The 9,400-nt window shown below is 33.4% G+C and overlaps 1 pseudogene; it reads right to left on the bottom strand.

The window, feature by feature from the left end:
• Nucleotides 1-1,726: 1,726 nt before the first annotated feature.
• Nucleotides 1,727-9,400, bottom strand: part of LOC139901143 (myosin-6-like) — a 137,410-nt pseudogene continuing 129,736 nt past the window's right edge.

Below are 9,400 nucleotides of genomic sequence, written 5' to 3'. Positions count from 1 at the left end.
ACTCCCGTCCTCTTATTATGATTAGCTAGTTTACTCCCGTGTGTTTGCTTAGATGTAGAACCCCTCGATTATGGATTGTTATCATTTAGAACATTAAAATGTAACTTTGATTATCTTTAATATTGTGCCTAGTTGAAAGAATCATTGTTATATAATTAGATATTTAACCCTATCACTTAATTTATTAGATAAAAATAGCGAAAGTTATTTTTATTGATATAGATTATGCTTTAACACTAAAAGTGGTTTAGACGAACTTATGGATAAATTATTAACACCAATTTAGAAATAAGGTTCGGTGGTTTGGGTAATATTATAGTTCATATAATCGTGAAATTGTAATAGGGAAACCGTTATGATTTAAGTTTTGGCGAAAGTCAAAACTAGGCTAGGTCTCAATTTAGATAATCGGGGTATAGTTAACTATCTAAAATAAGATCCAATGAAAATTAGATTTGATTTTAATTAGTTAAGATTTTTATTTAATTCGAAAGAAAAATATATAAAGTAAACATTTTAGAGTAATTACAAATGTTATAGATCAATTCTAGATATTGTGTTCAATCAAAAGATCCATTATTATGTAAATTTAATACTTAATCCCCGTCACATAGCTTATTGAATCGTTTAGCGAAAGTTAAATTGGTGATACATAAAATATGCTTCAATGATCTAGACAAAACGTAGGATTATATTCCTAACAATAATATAAGAATACGGATTTGGTGATTTGGTGGTATTAAGATTTATATAGTCATGAAATTATAAGAAGGGATACCATTTTAATTTAGGTTTTAATGAAAGTTAAAACTAGGTTGAATCACAATTCGAATGATCGGGTATAGTTTGTTTTGTTAAGACGATGATTAGCGAAAGTTAAGTTGAATCTTAGTAAATCAAGACTTTAAGAAATTGAGAGGTTATCATGAATATATACTATATAATATTGTAATCGAAATTAATAACAATCCATATTAAATTGATTATGAATTGTCTAGGATTCATATCAACGAGGAGGACGAAATCTAAGTAAATACACTTTCTTATATTTTTATTTATTGTAATATTTATTATAAAACCAAAAACCAATTAAAACCCACTTAAAAGTATAATTAATTGTCATTAAATTCTTGAATACGCTTCTCTCTGTAGAACGAACTTGACTTGCCAGTATCTATTGCTGCACAATCGGGACCAGTTGCCCGTAGTGTGATAATATTTATTAGTTAGGTTAGTTGTAAAATTTAAAGGTCGGTTTTATCACATCACTGATGCTCAAAATGTATCAACTTTTGTATAAATTTCTATTGTATTGTTCAAATAAAAGTGTTGTTATTTATAGTTGTAAGTTGCAACTTGTAAGCGTTATAAATAAATATGTTGTTATTTATATTATTTATAGTGGTAAGCGTTATAACTTATAACTACATTATTGTTTTTCAAACATTATAAAAATCAATTCGGTAAAAATAATTCCGGTAAAAATCGCATCTGGTAAAATACTAGTCCGGGAAAAAAATCCGAAACAAAACCGGTCAATCACCGAAAAAAATACGAAAAAAACCCGATCAAAATAACGGAATCCAAAATCGGAACCGGTTCTGAAAAAAAACCCAGTTTTTTTGGAACTGGAACAGTCCAAAACCGGTTATGCGCACCTATAGGTGGGGTGATGTACATTGGACTCACCAATCAATAAAAAAAAAGTATAAAATAAATGAAAGAATTACTCTACTAAAAACTTGAATTCCGGATTTTCTACAAGAGCACAAGTAGGTTTCATCTCTGCAAAATCTTTCTCATGGATGAAGTTGATAAGATCATCAACTGAAAATGGAATGCTGCATATAACATAGATATAATATATTAATTAAGTTTATGTGGTAATTAACATTGTGACTATGTACCTTAATGTTGAAATAACATTGTATATTATTGCTTACCCGGGATCATCTTCCAGCAAAAATGAGCTATTTTTAGAATCCTCGAACCCTTCCGAATGAACTTTTAATGTTGAAATAACCTGCACACAAATAGGGTGAGAGAATTTTCACCAACAGACCAAAAAAATATAAACGGGTCAAAGTTGATGAACAGATCAAAATGAACCCAAATATATAGGTCAACGTTGCCACCTATAACAAATTAGGAACCTCTACTCCCCATAAGAGTAAATAATTTTATGTGTCAACTAAAATAGTTTTTATGTTCTTACCGCAGGGTCTAGGCTCTTAGTATGGTAAGTATCATCCCAGTAGAGTGCACAAATTCTATAAAGTTGATGAAGATTTAGAATCTGAAACAAAGTACATCAATTGTGTCATTACCAAAAAAAAAAAAAAAAAAAAAAAACCAACTAGAAACTAGTTAGCATATAACCACTAACACAGGAATACTTACAGGGCATAAATCGGTTGCCAGGTCATCATACGAAATTTTGGACTTCTGGTGTATGATCTGTAGGATGAAAATAGGGAAAGTTTTTTAATAACATATTATACATGATTGGGAGTTGAAAGCATGCCAAATTAACAAAGTATTTTCAAAATAAAGTATATAATATATAAATACAGAATGATGAAACATGGGAAAGTTAAATTTGGAAAAAGAATAATACATACGAGGAATCCAACTGCTTGCCTGATGTGTTTAAGCTCATCCCATGACGAGTCTGTTGGTTTATTTTGACTAGTAGAAGATATGTTTTTCTCACATTGGTGGGAGGAAGATGTGAGGGGTGAGTGACTTGGTTATATAAGAGGGGCTAAGTCTTCATTCCAAATCGCATCAATCAATACACTTTAAGTATTTGATTATTTCTTTCTTTCTTACTCTTGTTTGAGAGTTGTATTAGTTAAATATTTTGGAGAGTGTAGTTGGCTTAAGAGAGTCGTCTATATCATTGTAACAATTTGTGATATAGTGTATTTCTCTCTTTGGGGGCCGGTGGTTTTTCTCCTGTTTTGGAGTTTCCACGTTAAATCTTGTGTTGTGTATTGTTCTTATTTCTTTACTATTATTGTTGGGCTGGGTAGTGGGAATTAGTGAGACCGTAATTTACTAACAACTGGTATCAGAGCGTCAGGTTTGACGGGGGTCTCGGTTATAGGAATCGGAGTATGCTCTGTGGTTGCCACGTGAGTGGATCGTCCACATCAGAAACGAGTTCTATTGATCGTATAGGGTATCTGGTTAGACAATATTTTTTCTGATTCGTAGTAATAGTTGGATTTGTTAGTGGCCTAGTTGTGGATTTCCGATTTAAAGGGTCCTGGCTACCTGCTACATCTTTTGGCTATTCGAAACGTGAGCAAAATCAGAGAAAGTTGTTGTCTATAGGATACGGATACGATGTCGAAGTTCAGTCCAATGAGGTTTGATGTAGAGAAATTTGATAGGATGATCAATTTTGGCTTATGGCAGGTTCAAGTCAAGGATGTGTTGATTCAGTCCGGTTTACACAAGGCTTTGAAGGGTAAACCCACCCTTGTTCCTGGCAGTGATTCTAGCAGTAAGTTTGATGAAGAAGAATGGGATGATATGGATTTGAGGGCAGCAAGTGCGATTCGTTTGTGTCTTGCAAAGAACGTGCTTGCAAATGTGCACGGTTTATCAACGGCAAAGGAGCTTTGGGTTAAACTAGAGCAGTTGTACCAGGGCAAGGGCATCTCAAATCGGTTGTGTCTTAAAGAACAATTTCATACTCTGCGTATGGATGGGGGTTCAAAGATTTCAGATCATCTAAGTATTCTTAACGGTATTGTTTCAGAACTTGAGGCTATTGGAGTTAAAACGGATGATGAAGATAAAGCTTTGAGGTTGATATTATCTTTATCATCGTCTTATGAACACATGAAACCTATTTTGATGTATGGGAAGAAAACTCTGAAGTTTGAAGACGTTACTAGCAAGCTCCTATCCGAGGAGAAAAGACTGGAAGGTAACGGGGTCTCGTCATCAGGAGATACGATAGTGTTGTGTTCGGATAGGCAGAAGAGAAACTCTAGAAAGAATCTGACATGCTGGAAGTGCGGGAAGACTGGACATGTAAGGGTTAATTGTCCCGGTGGAGCTAATCCGGCAAATGGCTCCAAAGACGCTAACATTGTCTCCGTTGTTACGGAGAGTGACGAATTCCTCTGAAGTCACGTCATCCTCATGGTGTGTCCGCGCCACCGTGGAAAGGGATGTTCGTTAGCGGTTCCACAATTACACATGGGCATTGGTTTAGCGTTGATGCAGGCTGTGTGGTGGAAACTGATGTTGTAGCTGATGGGACTTTCGGAAAAGCCAAACAAGGAAGTTGCACCATAAAGTTTCAGCTGGTTGTTCAACAACATGTGCCGAGGTGAAATGATTGGAATGTGATATTCTAAGTGCTATACTCTTAATGGTGGAGTTTGATAATTCTTGTTAAGAGTTATGATTGTCTGTGATGACAATGATTGTCGGTTTAGACAATGTTCGATGAAGATGCAAGTTTTGTCTCTTGGGAGATAATGTCAACGGCATGAAGATGAGGATCTTGAAGTTGTCGTCGAGGAAGCGTCTACATCGGTTATCCTTGCAATGTGGAAGCATGGTTATCTTCTTCTATCCAAAAGGTGGAGATTTGTTGGTTTATTTTGGCTAGTAGAAGATATGTTTATCCCACATTGGTGGGAGGAAGATGTGAGGGGTGAGTGACTTGGTTATATAAGAGGGGCTAAGTCTTCATTCCAAATCGCACCAATCAATACACTTTAAGTATTTGATTATTTCTTTCTTTCTTACTCTTGTTTGAGAGTTGTATTAGTTAAATATTTTGGAGAGTGTAGTTGGCTTAAGAGAGTCGTCTATATTATTGTAACAATTTGTGATATAGTGTATTTCTCTCTTTGGGGGCCGGTGGTTTTTCTCCTGTTTTGGAGTTTCCACGTTAAATCTTGTGTTGTGTATTGTTCTTATTTCTTTACTATTATTGTTGGGCTGGGTGGTGGGAATTAGTGAGACCGTAATTTCCCAACAACGAGTCTGAATACTGATTTAACAAAATTAGTTAGAAGTATGTACAATAAGTTCAAGCAATACAACTGTTTCTTAAGTTTGAACCAATACTCTTTTTTTTTTTTTTATAATTTATTAATTTATTTATTTAGTGAAAAGTAAGTTTGAACGAATGAATACCTCTTCTGTGGCATGAGTACACCAAAGTTCTAGCTCAGCTAGCCCTGCCTTTAAATATTCCCCATTGCTAAATGTGCAACATTCTCGACGAATGAGAAGGCTAAGGTTGCATAAAAAAACAATAACAATACAACAGTTAACAATTGATATAACATTTATAAACTTAATCCATCAAAGGCATAGCATCTACCTGTTGAATAACTGCACATTGATGTAAGTAAAAACTTGATTGAACATCTTTTGATCAAGAACTGTTGGCACCTGTAATATTTTTGTTTGATAAGTTCTTTAAAAAAAATCTTGTTTGATGAGTAGGATTGTAGGACTTTTGATCAATAACAAGATATAAAAAGTAACAAGGAATTCATACATGGTAGTCTTTCAATGTTTTGAGCATGCCATTTAGGCTTTCAATTACACGTTGCCAGAAAACAGATGGAGGAATGTTACCTTTTGATTGTTGTGCTGACTGTATTATTTTTCATGAATATATAAAAATTAGCATTATATGTTGAGTAAGATTGGGATAATAATTCAAAATGAATATATAGTTACCTGGATACAACAAGAGAGATGTGTTGACAATTCCCTCTTTAAGTTGTCACGAAGAATTCCATAAAATTTTTCAACATAAGCAGTTAGTTCCTGCTTAAAAAGCAAAGCAGGGTACTTGGCATCCACTTGGCGCACTATTACAAGGTTAGAATATGACGGGGATTTGCGAGAGCTCTATAAATATCAATTTAAGAAATACTTAATAAGCTTCAAATTATAAAAATGATGTAACGAGTAATTGGAGAAGATGTAAGTACTTGTGTCATCATTCCGAATATTGACGTTGGCTGAGGTGGTTTTCCTGAGTTTGGATTTAAACTCTTTTGAAGCAAAAATAGCAATGATGATGTGGCAGACAGCCAATAAGCCATATGCTCATTGTCTTCTTCTTTCTGGGAAAGTCAATGTATAGTCAACAAACAAGTTGATTGAGTATTCGATTAAAAAGGGAGAAGGAATTTAGTTAAATACATAAAGTATCAATAAGTAGATTCATATTAATGGTTTTATTTGTTGAATGTAACATCCTCATACCTGTGTTGCAGATCCAAACACTATGAAAAGACGATCAAATACATTTGTTCTTTCGGATTCAAAAACTTTCCAGTGAAGAAGGCTTTTGTATACAATATACGTAACAACTGGTTTCCCATTACTAAACCCAAGATCTTCCGTACATGCCTTAATAAGAGTATCAACGTTTTCCTGCACAATAGACATATATACAATTAGATCATGTCAGCATATCGAAATACATTATTGTATAATAGAGAAAAATTCTCAATTGGTATACATTGTTTGTATATGATACAATCCAGATGATACCATGTATGATAAATTAGATATTGTAAGCTATAACAGTAAGTTCAAACAACTCTTAAATGGTAGAAATATAAATTGACCAAATAAGACATTGTTATACACTGAAATTTTACCTTAGATGGGAATGAGAAACGGCTTTTGGAAGCAGATGATGCTAACATGACTTTCGTCGTAAGATCGGTTCTTCTATCTCCATTTCAAAGATCTTTTCTTCAAGCCTAAAGTAAGAAAAAAATATATATATGAGGAACCACATAATCAATTACACGTAACCACTTGAGATTAATATAGTAGAGTTATAATCTTTTGATATTTAGATTATCTTTTATTTTTTCTTGCTTTTCAAATAAAAAAATGTATTGATTGATATTTAAAATGTATTGATTGATAACCTTTGCAATGTGGTTTTCATCTCGAGTATCATCAATTTTGCTTCCTGGATTTGTTTCAACCTGATCTCTTCACTCAGCTTATTACTCTCTTCATATTTTATATCTGTTTCGTCAACTTTCTGTTCCAGTGAACCAACCATCTCCTGCACGTGTTCCAAAAGACATGCACAACTCAGAATGTAGGGAAAAAAAAACATTTATCACAAAGTGTTTTTTTTAAATATTGAGATCTTAAATGTAGGAAAAAATATTTAAAAAGAAATGAAAAAAAATTACTTCCCCAAATAACAAGTGCCAAAATTGATGAATCAGTAGCACAATACTCAACCAATAGTATGATGATGATTGAAACAGATTTCAGAGATCACACAGATGAGAGGTATGAATGATGAATTGATTTGGTGACAAAACTGGAACTCAAAGTACGTGTGTGTCTCGAACCCTAGAAAAGGGAGTATATATACAGCACCATGTTACCATTAACACCCCTTGAATTCTTCTTTATGCCATAATAAACAGAAGCAGCCCTTCCAGAATAAATAGTCCAGCTTTAGCCCTTGACATTCCAACCTTTAACCTGAAAAGCCTACAACCAAAGAATAATAAGATAAAAGGAAATAAACAATATCCAAACTAAGTTTGATTCAATACTTTCAACAATCATTTCCGGACTGTTGAAATCAAAGAATGAACGAGAAACAAAAGCACGAAGGTTGCAGTAGATTAAACTAATTAATTAGCTGGGTAGTTTATGTTCTGTATGGTGTAATAATCAATTAGAATTTAGAATTAGTTTGGAGATTTAGTAAGTATCATGTTTGATTTGTCAATGTAATGGTTCAATATAGTGTAATGTAATAGAATGAACAACAACGAATGAATATGTTATGATTGAAGTTTACATATTGTGTTTAGTGATCACAATGACTAATTTTGACTGCAATTGGTCAACTGCAGTTTGTTCATTACAGTATGTTTTATCGAATGAGATTGATGTGTAGTAGTCGAATGAGTTTCAGTTTGTTTTATTCAAAATAGTAAGTATCACTATGTTTTATCAAATGAAACTAATGGGTAGTCATCGAATGAAACAGTATATATGTGACGATCGCTCCAAATCCATATGGACAAACACGTCATTCATTGATTTCATTGCGAGGTATTTGACCTCTATATGATACGTTTTGTAAACATTGCATTCTTTTGAAAAGGCACACCATAAATGTATATTTAAATCAAAGGTTTTCGACATCTGATGATTTCTACATATAGACAATCACCGTATATAATAGTTTACAATAGTACTTTCGTTGATAATGCAGTCAAAATAAGGTACATGGTGATGAATTGGTGAATGCAACGTTTTCTTGAAAAATATGACATGTAAGACTCCATGCACATAGCTTGTATATCATAATAGCAAACAGTGGAAGACTTCTAGGGAACCTGAGAATAAACATGCTAACAAGTGTCAACACAAAGGTTGGTGAGTTCATAGTTTGTATGTTTCGCATAATCTGTATATAAAGATGGATCACAAGATTTCAGTTGTTTCATCCAGAAACGTTTATCAAAATATTCTACAAGATTGAGCACCCTGGTAACTAAACTTTAACGTCTATATAATAAGTACCCCTGTTTTAACATACATGCAACCAACATGTATAATACACGCAAACCAACGTGTACTAAACTCAAATAGCATACGTCTGTTTAATAGTTCAGGCTAGGGTTTCTATACCTGGAACAGACGGGGATGTCAAGCCCTATGGATCCATAGACTACTACTCGCACCCACCAGTTCTTATAACTGGCAGTTACTAGTTACCAAAGCTAAGGATTTTCGGTTCAAACTCGGTGTAGAATTTAGTATGTACTTGTATCCATTGCGTTTAAAATAAAGTGCATATATTCTCAGCCCAAAAATATAGATTACAAAAGCAATTAAAAAGGGAGCAAATGAAACTCACCTTAGCAGCACATAAAGTTGTTCATCGTAATGTGACCGAAACCCGGAATATCAAATAATCGTAGATCTCAACCTAGAGAACATATGTTGGTCAATAAATGTCTATCAAACTAGGTCTGGTCATAGTGTATCACAACCCTAATGCTCGAGATCGACATACAAAAGTTTATCAAAAGTCATTTCAAAGAGTCATTCTGACTTTAGTTCAACAAAACGAGACGTGCCTTATATAAGGATTCATTTACTCGGTTGGTAATATTTAAAAATCCATTTTATCAATCTCGTAAACAAGTTGTTTAAATCTTAATTGTAGATTCAAAAGCAATTTCAATTAACGTCAATCATAATTCAGTTGCTTATATCTTTTAATCCGTTCATCGAAACTATTCGATATCTAAATGAAAAGTTATTGATTTTTCGCTAGCTTTCCAAAAACATGTATATCATATACCTTTTACCAGTAATATATGTATTTAATTCGTGATTCATTATAAAC

Source organism: Rutidosis leptorrhynchoides, chromosome 3, assembly GCF_046630445.1.
Source record: "Rutidosis leptorrhynchoides isolate AG116_Rl617_1_P2 chromosome 3, CSIRO_AGI_Rlap_v1, whole genome shotgun sequence".
NCBI classification, from domain to species: Eukaryota; Viridiplantae; Streptophyta; class Magnoliopsida; order Asterales; family Asteraceae; genus Rutidosis; species Rutidosis leptorrhynchoides.
This window is presented reverse-complemented; position numbering and strand designations above follow the sequence as displayed.